Source organism: Aegilops tauschii, chromosome 7 (assembly GCF_002575655.3).
Source record: "Aegilops tauschii subsp. strangulata cultivar AL8/78 chromosome 7, Aet v6.0, whole genome shotgun sequence".
Classification (NCBI taxonomy): Eukaryota; Viridiplantae; Streptophyta; class Magnoliopsida; order Poales; family Poaceae; genus Aegilops; species Aegilops tauschii.
Window position 1 is genome coordinate 290300618 of NC_053041.3, and position 15097 is coordinate 290315714.

A 15097-nucleotide genomic window follows, 5' to 3' on the forward strand; every position below is an offset into this window, starting at 1 on the left:
TCACAACTGAAGACAAAGTTGTGAGAAGGTGTTAAATTAAAATTGATCCATGCTTTCATTGGCAGCAACGTCCCCCCCAGCTCTGTCTAACTCAACAAGGCATGTTGGGAAAAAAGTAGCTGTCTGGAGCATGCAACATTCCGATCGTTTTGTGCAGTTCCACTAAAATAGAGCTGAGCGTCCCGGTTCCAAAGATATTAAGTGTGATTACGATAATAGAGGACTGCTGATGAAACAATAAACACACAAATAGAAGCCGGTCACCTTTGCAGTCTCTCTTAAGACTAACTAGTTGGAGAAGATTAGGCTCGGAGTTGGATGAGGAGGATAGAGCAAAACCAATCTCCCTTTGTGCAGTCGCACTGAAATGTAGAGACGTTGCCCGTGTGACATTTTGGTAGAACTGCACAAAACACTCTTAAGAAAAAAGTGATTTGTGCAGTTCACCAAAAGGTCGCAATAGCAATGAGGTGAAATGGAAAGCCCTGTTTGCAAAAAAGAGGTAGAAAGGAAACAATTACTGGCCAATAACAGTTGATGACACATGCAACGGCAAAAAAGAAGCATATTCCTTGTCCTAAGGGAAGATAACAACACGGTTGTGTTTGTCTAAAATGGTGTGAGGACAAGATTGCAATATGGAAAGTACGCCGGATGAGCTACGTTTTGGGCAAAGAACTATGGAAGATCCACATGCAGCGACGTGGGAAGACGGGCAGTGGAGCAAGGCCGGAGCGGATACCTGGAGGTCGTCGGGATGTAACTAGGTGAGCGACAGCGGGCGGAATCTGCCCATACTGCGGCAGCGAGCAGGTAGCGTAGGCCCTACCGCGCCAGAGCTTGGTCAGAGAGAACGGCGTGTACCGCAGATCGGGACGTGCTGCCTCAGCGCCGTCGAACGGAGAAACGTTGCACGTCCTCCCTTTTCGCCGGCGGACGGGATGCGACCGGATCAGTGACCAACGGTGAGAGAGAGAGAGAGGCCACCGCAGCCTTGTGTGAGATACTCTGAAGAGAGACAAACCAGGCAGGCAGGCTCCATTGTATATAGTGGAGCGGACTACCTTTTCTCCATAAAAATCGTTTTATATTTTGTGTACGTGCCATTGAGCGATATAACTTTATTTAAAAATAAGGCACCAACGCATCAAGTCGAACTTTGTTTCGTGCACGCGTGGTACACGACCTCCGTAGGTAAACAACCGCTACACGCGTTCAAATTAGCACGTGGGCTGCCATTTCGTACAGAAATGAGCTCCACCGTGTACCCGCGTGGGTGTGGCTGGGCACGAAGCGTGAGTACATGCATGGTGCACCTATTCTCTTCTTGTATACGTACACCACCTACGTGGGGTTGTGTGAGAGAGATACAAACGTAGAGAGATATAGTGTGTGGTTCGTGAGAGTTTTTTTGGGGGGGGGGGTCAATCAAAAAATGTAACATATGCAACGTGTGTGAAATAGAGTCATGGATATATCATATATATAGAGGGGGCGATCCACGAGAGGAGAGTGGAGGTATCATCGGCTTGAGGTGTCCATAGAATTGAAGAGAGGGATGATGTGTGTGTGTGCGCGCGCGATCGATAAAGAGTGCCATCGAATTTGTGTGTGCCCACGACAAAGATATAGAGTGGCTGGCCTACTGGAAGGTGAGAGGGGACATGTGCAGTTTGTCTCTGTGGCATGGATACCTACCTACAGCGCTCGGCTATCGGTGTGTGGTGGGGGGGGGAGAGGGAGGCCTAATTAACTATAGAGGTACAATGGCTGGTATATGTGTGGAGGAGGAGAGAGGCCTACCTCATGTATTAAGGGAGATCGATCTACCTCATGTATTAAGGGAGATCGATCGGCATCCATGCATATGTGTAGGAGAGGAATAAGGTTGGTAGAGAGACAGAGCTAGAGTGTTGGAGGGGGTGGTAGTGGAGTTGCTTCTAACAAATGGTGGGATAGGCATGCTAGACAACCGGAGGGCACGCCTGCAATATCAATAAGAGAGGGGATGGCTGCCTGTCTGTGCACGTGCGTGTGAGAGACGGGTCAGGAGGCATGCATGAATGATGAGGGGGGACGATATGGCTGTGGTAAGCAGACATAACTACATAGGAAGATCAATTGTCCTTTGTCAGAGAAAGGAGAGACATAACTAGTGAGGTACGTCGATCGATGGGGGGGGAATAGTTAAAGTCAACCTAGGTATATGTTGGGAGATCTATCGGTATACATGCATGTGTTTGTTAGAAGCAAATGAGGCACGAGGAGAAGGATAGAGAGAGAGGGATGCATCTAGGAGGTGGTGCAAGAGTCATACTATATCGAGGGGGAAGGAGTGTGCGAGTACGAGATCGATGAAAAGAGTGGTGGGAGTGAGGCATGGACGGTGATAAGAGAAGAGGGGAAGCTTGTGTTTGTGCTAGGCACACCTGGCTAGAGAGGCATATCGATCGATGTGTGCCGTAAAGAAGGAGCTGGGGGGCCTACACACACCGTGGGTGAACGACCTAAAGTGAAAAGAGGAATTTGCGCGATGGAGCTAGAGAATGCTGAGGGAGGGTGAGAGGGATGCGGGAGTGTGCATGCACGAGAGAAAGTTAGCGCTAGCTACAAAGATAAGAGGATTGTGTGGGTGTAAAAGACGAATAGAGATCATACTTCATTATAAAAAGCGAATTCGGATATTTGAAGAATTTATCATAGGGTTTTAAACCGACGCATGTGTGAATATATATAACGGTGATACACATGGTGTGGTTACGAACATGTTATACTACATACACTATATTTTATCTCTACTCTTATAAAAAACGGAGTTGTTGATGATGGTGTGCCTGCCATCCTGCAATATAGGCCGTCCGATTTATATCTGATGGATAGGAAGGAAACTATGGCAATTTTGAAAAAAGATACCCACACCCCTCTCCATATTTGCAAATTAGGCCTCCCCTTGATCATGTTGATGTTCTGTGGAACGCATGGGCACCTTGCTAATACTACGTATAATATATAGAACATTGATCATAATTTGGGCTAATGTGTGGCTTTTGCAGCTCAGGTCTAAATACTTGTCATAATGTAGGGGGCGGGGCACTATACTATGTGTGATAAACACGGTGTACGTATGGAACATGGTTTAGATTATGAATATATAGTTAGTACATCAAATGTACTATTATTTGGAATCAACATCAAGTGTATTCAAAAAATAGAATTCGAGTTCATGTAGTACACATAGTTCATATCTATCTCTATAGTAATCATGTGGTGTGTTATTAAGGTAATACACGAATGATGGTTGAAGTTGGCAACAATCATGATTGTAGATTCTTATTGAAATAGAGAAACGAATTCAAATTCAGTTTGAATTGCAGCGGTAGTATAGACATTTGGAATGCACTAAAATGTTGGTATGAGTAGGTTACATGCATCATACAGCAAGCGAAAAAATTTAATTGGACATAACATGGATTCATACTCCCTCCTTCCATCTATATAGGGCGTAATGCGTTTTTTAAGACCGCCTTTGACTATTGACAAGATTAATAGTACATGACATGCACAATGTGAAAATTATATCATTGAAAGAACCTTTCACAGACGAATTTAACGGTGTGCTTTGTGTAAGTTGCATGTCATATATTATTGCTCTAATATTTGGTCAAAGTTAGCATCGAAAAACACATTAGGCCTATATAGATGGAAGGAGGGAGTAGCTTTGAATAGCATTTTTATAGTAAAATGGGGCAAGACTCTCTCTTTGTGTGGTGTGAATAGTTTTATTTTTTTCGTTTTCTTTTTGGTTGAGGGAAGTGCGAATTGATTTGTTACGTACAAGTACAATATTACACGTTAGGCCTGTCCCTAAAATTCAACCCGCGCCTTGTTATATCCCGAAAATTCAGATATCGTGCTCCCAAAACTGGCGCCTTCACAATCCGCGCCTTGCTATCCCGAAATTACAACGCGCGCGAAAACTCGCTCCAGCTGCCAAATCCCGACACGCGAAATCCCCCTTCTAACCCTGAGCCGAAAGGGCTGCTAGTTCAAATCGGTGGGGGGTACTTTTGTAACACACCCTACATTTTGGACAAGCGCGTCCCTAAGTCATGGTTCACCCCCTCCCATCGCCTCCTTTTTGCCATTCGAAATCCCAGGCCGCCATAACCTCTCCGCTCCAGCCGCGAAACCCCACCCTCCTCTGTCCTCCACCTCACCGCTGCTCAGCCGGAGCCTCTTCCCCGATGACGTCGTCCACCGCAACAGCTTGACGTCCCTCGTCCACCTCCCCGGATGAGGATCCGTCGTCCATCTCGTCGTCCCGCCGGTTCAGCCACCCCGTCCTTCACCTCCAAGGAGCTGCTCCGATGATCGCCTCGTCTATCGCGGCTGCTCCATCCCCACAGCACCGCCTTAACCTGCTTCACCGGAACCGCAGTATCCTCACCGACTCCTCGGATGAAGCCGAGGCCTACTCGGCGCCACCAAAGAGGTTGTACACTCATCGCATCACACCTTCTCCTTAACTCGACCTCCCGGCTGCGACGGTGCTCCATCCCGCACCCCATGGAGCGGCTACCTTGAAGCCGGTGCCGCGGGCGACATCTCCACGGCGGCTCTCCCCCAGTGCGAGGCCCCTTCGGTGGCGGCGTCCATACCAGCCGGATCTGCTGCTGCTGCTCCGGCTCTCGCTCGCTCCGCTGCTGCTGCTGCTACTCCGGCTCTTGCTCGATTCTTCGCTTGCCCAGCTGCTGCTGCTTCGGCTCTCGCTCGCGCTACTGCTGCTGGTCTCCCCCTCGCTTGTGCTGCTGCTCTGCTCCGATTTAGCTACACTTCAGTCGACTGAATCGACTTTTGGGTCAGTCAATTTTCAGGGGGTGGGGGGGGGGGGCTCGCCGGAGTTAAGGAAGAACACCCGTAGCAGGGACGGGGGCTCGCCGGAGAGGTACCCCACTATCTATCTTAGGGTTCAGGGTGGGGGCAGGGGGCCTAGAGGGCTGGCCGGGGCGATGGCGGACCGGCGGCGGCGAGTTGTTTTGGGGCGGCGAGGCGGTGCTGGGGCCGGCGGTTCGGCCAGTGGTGGCTGGCGGCTCAGGAGGGTGTAGGTTGAAGATGAACTGCAGGCCCTCCCTAAACTACATGTCAAGTGCCTCTCTGCTACCATTGCGTTCAGTTTCGACAGTAACATTCAGATTCCATAGTAAATTTCAGTTTCGACAATTAAGTTCAGAGTCAACAGTTCTTACCTCATCTGTTGTAGTCAGGTGGTTTTTGGTGATGTAAATTTTACATCTATTTTACATCATCTATTGGAGATGCTATTAGAATCCCACTTGAGATTGACGATGTCTGTCTTGTGCTGCTTCAGCCTTGACATCTTATGGCTCACCGGAGCTGCTCCAATGACAGAACGATCCATCACAACAGAGCAGTGCCCTGGACGCCGTCTACAGATTCCTCAGATCTTCCTCCACACCTCCGACAGCCACCTCTGCCTCAACTGCTTCAGCGACCAACCCAATGATGCTGAGGTCGACACGGCTACGGCAAAGAGGTTGTACACTTGTTGCATCACTTATTACCATACATTCATGTCGTTCCATTAGGGCTATTTTGGTTCGACGGAAAAACATAGCAATATGGAATTTTCCAATGGCACTCTACTATTCAATTATTCATGCATTTTGTTGAAAGGAATGAAGCAAAACAACCACCTGGACCTACTTTTCAAAATCCTATGCATGAAAACAAGACCAAGTGCACTAGTGGCAGAATAACATTCTAACTATACACGCTTTCATATGGTTTCACTTTATTTTGGCCATGTTTCTTTGCATTCCTCTGCTCTTCCAATTCCTGTAAACCAAACACCCAAGTTGACAGAAATCCTGTGTTTACAAATGTTCTCTTTACCATGTGCATTCCTATCCTATTCCATTGTTTTCCCTATCCATACGTTTTTAGAATCATGCAAGCCAAATGAGCCCTTACAGAATTAGTTCAGTTACAGGTAGGTGTCGAAGGGAACTTTGTGTGGTTTGTCCTGCTCCTTCCGCGACGTCGTCCACCTCACCTGAGCTGCTCCATCGACAGAAACATCCACCAAACCAGACATCATGACTCCTGACCGTCTTTCGCCGCCTCAGATCTCCTTCCCTGCTGCTGGCACCCACCGCAACGGCATCACCATCATCGACTCAGCAGATGAACCTGAGGAGTACACGGGTCCACAAGAGAGGTCGCACTCTTTTGTTTCTGCTTATGTTATGCATTGCTTAAAATTACCTGCTACTTTATCGTCCTGTTCACCTCTTGGACTCCAAGTCAGGTCCAAATTAATGTTCAAACTTGATTTTTAAATTAGTTGTGGGGCACATATCAAGGAAGCAATGAATAGTATCTCTGTCTAATATCTGGTTCACCTAGGGTATGCCTATGTTGTTCATCTTGGGTGGGAAACAAATAGTAAAGCAATCATCATCTGTCTTTTTATTAAATTAAAGCAATCATCAGCCTGCTATCATTATTTTTGGATCCATCCACTGGTTGTTACCATCACTCTAAATTTCTGCATGCTCTCCTTACATAATCTCACCATATTTTTTTCGTATGCATGTCAAATATTGTACACAGTCATGTTGAACATGTAGAGAAAAAGAGAAGAGTTTTGCGCGGCAATACAATGTCATGCAGACATCGCTCCATGGTGGGTTCAATGGCAAACCCTCCCCACCCCTCTCCAGATTGTAATCCAGAGGAAGATATCTATTCTGAGGCGGATTCAGATGCCGCTGACCATTCCTATTTACCCCCAAGGTGTTTGCTCTACCTTGACATGATGATGTTAGTCATATCATGCATATGTTGCCTTGCGGTGCCTACTTTTGACATCATATATGTCATCTGCTTAGTTTAGACATGTTCTGTAATGCCACCTGTTTAGTTTCTATATCATATATGGGAATTATGCAGTCTCATGTCTTTTTGCCAGCCATAATATATGTGAAATGTGCAATGCCATCCTGTTTAACCAGGCATCATATATTTGAATGACATCTTGCCCATCCTTTTCTTCATTACATTTCCATTTGTCGACAATGTTTGTTCATTAAACTACTCTTCCTGTGAATCAGCCATTTGGGTGGGAGATTGAAAAATCTGGAGTGAAAACAAGGCCTTTAGAGCAGACAGTGCTACCTGTTGAAGCAGATCTCTTGTTCGGTCCCGATAGCTCCTCAGAGATGGATTCAGAGATAGATGACCAGTCCTATTCCCCCACCGAGGTGTATGCTCTAACTTGGCACGGTTATACTGCTCATATCATGCATATGGTGTCTTGCATTGCATAGTTTAGACATCATATACACGATATTCAACACCATGTTCTTAGTTCAGACATCATATCTAATGCCCTCTATTTAGCATATAAATCACATATGTGAATTAAATGATGTGATCCTGATTACTTAGATAACATGTAGGTGAATTATGTCATGCAATCCTGTTTAGTTATTCATCATATCTTTGAATTATGTTATGCTATGCTATCCAGTTTAGATAGACATCATATATGTGAAATTATGTCATGCTATCTGTTTTAGTTAAACAATATACATGTCAACTATTTCATGTCCTCTTTTTTCCACACTATCTATTGCATCTGTCTCTCATACAGTGTTTGTACATTCAACTATGTTTCCTGTTTATCAGCCATTTGAATTGGAGCGGGTGATGCCAGTATCCAGCGGACTAAAAACACGGTCTTCAAATAAAACAGTGCTACCTCTTGGTGGAGATAGCACCCCGGTTGTACATGCACGAGAACCAACCCTACCACACATAACCCAAACTCTCGCAGATTGTACCCCTACTGCGATGGACAGAGAACCAGCTTCACCCAATCTAACCCCAACCCCAGCAGATAGTAACCCAGTTCCTGTTGACACAGCACCATCTCCACCACATAGCTCCCAAACAAGAGCAGTTAGTAAGGCAGCTCCAGTGCCCAAAGGGCCAGTACTACCACGGCGAACCCCAACTCCACCAGTTAGTACGCCTATTCCTGTGGAGGAAGCACAACCAGCTAGTCGTAGTTTTAGCATCTATCACATTTGCTGTTGTTAAATCGTACGTGCGTATCTTCCCATCTTGGAAATATTATACTGAAGATGAAGGAAAATGCCAGTTGCAGGTGTTTGTCCAGGAGTTATGTGTAAGTAATGTTATTCATGGCAATTAATTTGCTTTGTCCCATACATCCTACCTCCATGATGGTTATAATACATCAAATTTTCCTATTTTTCTCTATAGAGAAGGACCGATTTGGAAACTCAGGATGAGGTAACCTGTGCTAATACCTCTGCTATCTTCAAGAATGCTTGGTGGCAGTATCGGAATTACCTGAGGAAAACGTACTTCACCGGCAAAGAAACTCATCAAATTCCCTTACGTTCTCCTGAGACACATTTACTGGACGATGACTGGGAACGCTTCTGTACTGGTCCCGAACCAAGAATGTGGTAAGGTCTATGAGCTCATTTTCTATTTTTAAGTACTATATTCTTGCGTCTTACTGTACTCTGTTCATGTAGAACAAGTGCCTAAACCTGAAGAACAACTATTCTAATTTAAGATTCCATTGCCATCATAGTTCAAAAAAGCGCTAGGCGTTAATTGTGCGTTTTGCCACCGCCTTGCGCTTTACTGACCAAAGCGCATGCTTATGCGCAGTTATGCAGAGATTAAGCGTAGTTGTGCGCAATGCGTTTTGCCAACGCCTAGAGCCTAGGCGCGCTTAAGCGCTCGCTTAGGCGGGCCTTTTTAACTATGATTGCTATCGTGCATACTGCTTTGCTCTTGTATCACTGTATTTACTCATACAAACTTGTTTTTAAATTGAAGGATCCAATCGAAACTCCAATGGCACAGCAGGTATGTTCACACATGTTTCTTTAACAGGCTTGCTCTTATCAGTAGCTCTGTTGATTTCAATCTCAATTGTGTATACAGTTGACTTCTCATATCATGCACATTACTAGCATCACAACGGAGCCAATAGTGTTGTTGTACATGTAGACCCGTGGTACCCATCTGAAATCTTGTTGTGCCGTGTAGTTTCCCACGCTTTGTATTCTTTCACTGCTGCTTTGTCTTGAACTGATATGATTTGAACCGTGTCTCTATTTTGATTTGGCAAGACAATGCAGTGACCATAGGACATAGATATATGTTTGTTTGATGCTTTTATTATGTACTAGTACTTGGCAATAGAATACTTGGTAGTTTAATCCTGTCCACCTTACTAATGAATTGGTTCACGAAATGAGTTTCATATACTAGTACATGCTAAACTTGTTATGTGTGTGCTTGTTTCTTCTTTTAGAATGCCGACAGAATATTGGGGAAGAGTTCCTTATTAAGAAATGGTAAAGGAAGTAATGCAGATAAGGTTTAGGATAATGACACATCCTTGTTGGTCTCCAACAAAGCTGATAAAACAGCTAAGGAAGACTATCTCGAAGACAGTGAGACAAACCCAAAGTCCTGTCTTGGTTTAGTGTTCGAGTTACTGGCCACTACCGCTTGCACAAGCTATTCAAATTCACTGTCTGAATCAGTTCGGTTTCTTGAGTCTCAACTACAAGCTGAAAGACATCGATCAGCTGTGCTGCGACAAGAAGCGGAAGGACTGCGGAAGTCCCTGGAGCATTCAGATGCATACTTTCTGGTGCAACAACAAGTGTTGGAGGATTTTAGCGCCAAACAGGACAAAGCTAATAAGCTTGCTAAGCTTATTGCCAGCATGGTGGATACCCAGGATAACGTTTCTTGAGCTCTTCTGAAGTTGTTTCAGTTATGAACTTGTTTTGCTGCCGCGTTTATTTGCACTGGTGGCCAATTTTGACGGCCAGTGTATGTAATATGCTGCTTTGTTCCCTATATTTGCACTGGTGGCGAACTTTGATGCGCAGTGGATGTAATATGTGTAATAGTGGTAATAGGCTAGCGTTAATTGCTTGCTTATTTATTTCCTTATTGTCTTGTTTAGTTGTTTGCTTGTAGTCACTGTAGTTCTTTTTCTGTGCCAGGGGCATGCCTCCATTTCAAAAAAAAGTTCTTTTTCTGTGTTTTTCTAGTGGCCACAATAACCTATTTTTGGAAACTAGGCCACAATAATCATGGCAACACATGGACTGTTGTAACCATGGGCCTCCTGCGGGCCGTATGATCCATGGGCCTTCTACGGGCCGTAGGATCTATTGGCCTTCTATACGGGCCGTAGGATCCATGGGCCTTCTATGGGCCGTACAATCCATGGGCCTTTTACGGGCCGTAGGATCCATGGGCCTTCTACAGGGCGTATCATCATTTCGCCAATCATGGGCCGTAATATTCGTGGACAATAACGGGCCGTTAATAGGCCGTATTTGATAACTCGGCCCAACATATTAATGGGCCACAAATGGGCCGACTGTAACCATGGGCTGAATTTGGCCCACAAGCAGAAAATGACAGTAACGGGGTAAGTAACCGAATGCTGGAAATGAGCCCAAGAATAAATGGGCCCTGAGAAGGCCGAAAGATAACATGGGGTGGAAACGGCCCAACGGAATAATGGGCCATTAATGGGTATGAAGTGATACACCGTTCATTACGGGCCAGTTTCACCACGTGCCGTTAATGGGTATAAAGTGATACACTGTTCATTACGGGCCAGTTTTACCACGGGCCGTTATTGGGCCGAGAGTTACAAAGGGCCTCATATGGGCCGAAAGACGTCATGGGCCATACATGGGCTGGAAGTTAAAACAGGCTGGAATTATATTGGACGGCCCAGATTACGCTACTGGGCCTAATTCGGATAGGCCGTAAACGGGCCCTGGGTTAGCGGGCTGTAAATGGGCTATATGCGAACATGCCGTTAACATGCTTGCCGTGGGCCGGCCCGCCACCTTTTGACCAAGTCAAACGGGCCGGCCTTTTCACAGGAATGGGCCTTTGTTGGGCCGTGCCATGTGTCGACGTATCATAGGCGCTTTGGGTCCAATGAGTGGATGACATCTGTCCCAACGATGAGCCGACACGTGTTTCTTCCAGCCAATGATGATTTTACACGTGGAAAATCCCCATTGGTCAGGGCTGTTAACGGGTTGTCGGATCCAAAACTGGACCCGATAGCTTAACGGCATTCCGTTACGGTGGATGCCACGTGTCGGTCACCCTTGACGAAAGCACTTCTGTGACGCGCGATTTATCGTCATGGAAGTGGACACTTCCGTGATGATAATTTTGGTAATGTCATGGAACACTTCTACGACATCACAGGTATGACTATCTTGATTCTGTCATAAAATCGTCATGGATGTACATGCATGACAAAAAACGCGACCTACTGTGACAAACACGTATCATCACGGAAGTGTATTTTTTGTAGTGAGTGCTGAAGCTATATCATGTTGTACTCCGATGTATTTCAATTATGAAATCCTGCTTCCTTAATATGGAAATGGAATATATTATGTGCTTAATATGAATGTCAATTAGATTAGTAAATGGATTATTAATAATAGGCCAATTAGCCCGCTAATTGGCCAATTAGCTTGCTAATTGGGTTTTCCTATTGCAAATGGTTAATGAGAAAACACCGTGGGCGATGACCTAAGGCAACACACACAGTTTCTAGGAATAAACCGTGTTGGATCAATGAACAATCACACACGACATTCTCTTCAAAACTGTATGCGTTACGCCACCTTGCGCAAACGTTTTCCTTGTAGTGACTGTGTGGGATGTATATACAAACGGAAAAGTTTAGTGGTGACTGACTGTGTGGGATGTACTTACGACCAGAAATGATTTTGCCTGTATAATTGTATTTTTTGAGCACTACTGTACGTATTTCTGTATTTGAGTGCTCGCCGGTCGCACACGACCTCATTTTGCCGAGCGTGTGTGCCAGGAGGGCATATCCCCAACGGCTTCTGGGTCGTGTGGGAAGGACCCCCCTATCGCCCACACTCACTTGGCGACGGTTCCAAATGCCGTAGCGGAAAGGGGTAAAAAACCGTTTGTTTAGGACCGACGCGCACCAGTGTGCCATGGCATTTTAATTCCAAAAAATAAAAAAAATGATCAGAAAAACATGAGACCTTGCTTGATGTAATGTCATGCCACCAAGATGATGTGGTAAAAAATTGGCTTGTTTCGAAAGTTTGGACACACCCCTCACAAACCAAAGCAACTCACTAGAAGGCTCGTGGTTCCGAGAGGGAACAATGCATGTTTGATGACGAACGGGAGATAGTTTCCTCTTACGGCCTTCAATTTTTTTCTATGTTTAACGTGCACTACTACAACTGTCATGTGAAATTTTGGAAAGTTTCAGGGGTCATTTGACCTTTTAAAGACATTTAAGTGATTTTCTGGCCATTTAATGACCGTAATTCAAATTTGAACTACATCTACATGCAATGGCTAACCATAACGGTTTGAAAAGTCATATTTGTGTACTTATGTGCGAGTTAATTCCATGTGCAGTAAATTAGAAGGAATTTTCAAACATATTGGTCGCGCGACATGGACACATGCATGGAGTGCCATGGCATTTTAATTCCAAAAAAATAAAAAATGAACAGAGAAATAAGAAACCTTGCTTGATGTAATGCCACGCCACCAAGATGACGTGGTAAAAAAATTGGCTTGTTTGATGAAAGTTTGGACACACACCCCTCACAAACCGGAGCAACTCGCTAGAAGGCTCGTCGTTTCGAGAGGGAATAATGCATGTTTGATGAGGAACGGGAGATAGCTTCCTCTTACGGCCTTCAAATTTTTTCTACGTTTAACGTGCACTACTACAACTGTCATGTGAAAATTTGGAAAATTCTAGGGGTCATTTGACCTTTTGAAGTCATTTAAGTGATTTTCTAGCCATTTAATGACCGTAATTCAAATTTGAACTACATCTATATGCAACGGCTAACCATAACGGTTTGAAAAATCATATTTTTGTGTACTTGTGTGTGAGTTAAAAAATCATCAGATGATGTAAATATCCGGTGTTCAAAAAAGAAAATGTAAAGATCTGGCAAGACAACCAGCCCCCACATGATTGGCACTCTATTTAGCGCATCGAGGTTTGGTAGGAGTGGCGGGGGTTATTAATCAGACACAGTTCTGTATTGGAAACCATCAGTTATTAAGTTCACACACGGATTTTGCTGCGGGAATCATGTGTAATTCAAACTACAGTACTCGTAAATTTTGGCGACCGGCGTGTGTACTGTTCCCGTCGATCTAGATTCCGGCCACCAATAAATACTACCTTGCTCATGTTGTCCTGCCTGCATTCTCATCTACATCCTCCCCTCGCTCGCCCTCTCTCTCAAATCTCTGCCATGGCGCCGTCGGTCTGCCCACGCGCCGACGAGGAGTCGCCCCCCCCGAGGATGCTCACTCAAAGAGCAGCGACGAGGACCCCTACGCACCGCCGGACGAGGTTGCGCCGGACCCCCCAACTTTGGATTGGTTTTGGGGCCAGCACAATCTTTGTCTATGGAAGTCGCTGCCGCTGGCTGAGAAATCCAGGCAAGTGGCATTCAAGGAGGAGATGGCGGAGGAGGAAGCCAGGTACCAGGCGGCCTGTGAAGCCCGTGATGCCGCCTGGAAAAAGGAGGCGGTGGAGCTTTGGGGGCGGGCGCGTCGTCGTGCGGAGGAGGTGTATGAAGACGGGTACTTTGCGAGGAAGGTCAAATGCGCTTGGCGCCTTATCACTGCGTGGAGGTGGGCCGATAAGCTCCAGCATGCCACCGACGAGGAGCTTCGGTGGGCGGCCAACGAAATGGCAAGATCGTTCGCGCTCGTCCGCCAGCAAGAGGCAGATCGGTACGTCAAGCGCTGCGAGGCGAAGGAGGCGGAGTACTGCCTCCGTGCTAGGAAGACGCCGCGCACCAGGGAGCCGCTGACCAGGGGCTGCTGGAATACTGCCCCCAGGAGGGATTATTAGTTTTAGTATTGTTTGTTTTCACATAGATGTGATGATATTATATATATTCTGTGATGAACTAATGAACAATTAATATATATATATATATTACAAATTCCATTTTCTATCTGTTTTCGTATACTAATTTGAATCTAGCTGTTATCATCCACATATACAAAATGGAAAGCGTTATGACACACATTGAAATAGAACATATAAGAACGGAAAACAAAGTACACACATTGAAACAGAGCAATACTATAATTGATGTGAATACATAACTATCCAAGTTGAAACGACTCAACAAAATAAAACGCGTCCATGAGACCTTGACCAACAGCCCTTGCCTACGGTAGCTCTTGGCTCTGCCTGAACTCATGCATGCGTTCGTCCATGTGGTCGACACGCTCGCGGTACATCTGGAGCGCGATCTCGAGCTCCAAGTTGGCTATTTCATCAGAGATCACCAGCTTGAGGATGCGACGGCCATGTTCCTCTACTACGCCCAGGTGGACACCTGGGCCAAGGAGGTGCTCGAGCCAATCGACCAGCGCGTTGGCATCGAGCGGGCTGCGGACAAGGTGAACGACGCGACCCATGCGAATGGCGCGACGGGCGTCCGATGCAAGTATAGCGCGGCCGACCTCTAGTGCAAGTACGGCGCAGAGGGCCTCTGCCCACTCCTGGCGAGGAATGGGGGTACTGACGGGACGTATACCCAGCTGCGACACCCTGTCGACAGCAGGCAAGCCCCGATGGATCCGCTCTTACTGTGCGGCACGCCGCGCCTCTCGCTCTGCGGTGCTGCAACTGTCTCGCCGTGCGGCGAGCCGCAGCCTATCGGTGCAGACGCGCCTAGCTTGCTCTGTAGCGCACCATCGATCATGTTGTACGGCGAGCTGTAGCCTCTCGGCGCTGGCATGCCTATCTTGATCCGTGGCGCCGAAGCACCATGCGCCAAGGGTCTGCTCAACCCTGGCGATGACGCGCATCACAGCGTCGTCCATCGCGTTGCCGGGGAGCGCCTCGGCCTCGACAGGCCGTGGCGCCTGCTCGTTTTCCTCCTCGACGAGGTTGATGGCAGAGGCGGCGTTTTGGTGGGTTGGCATGCTT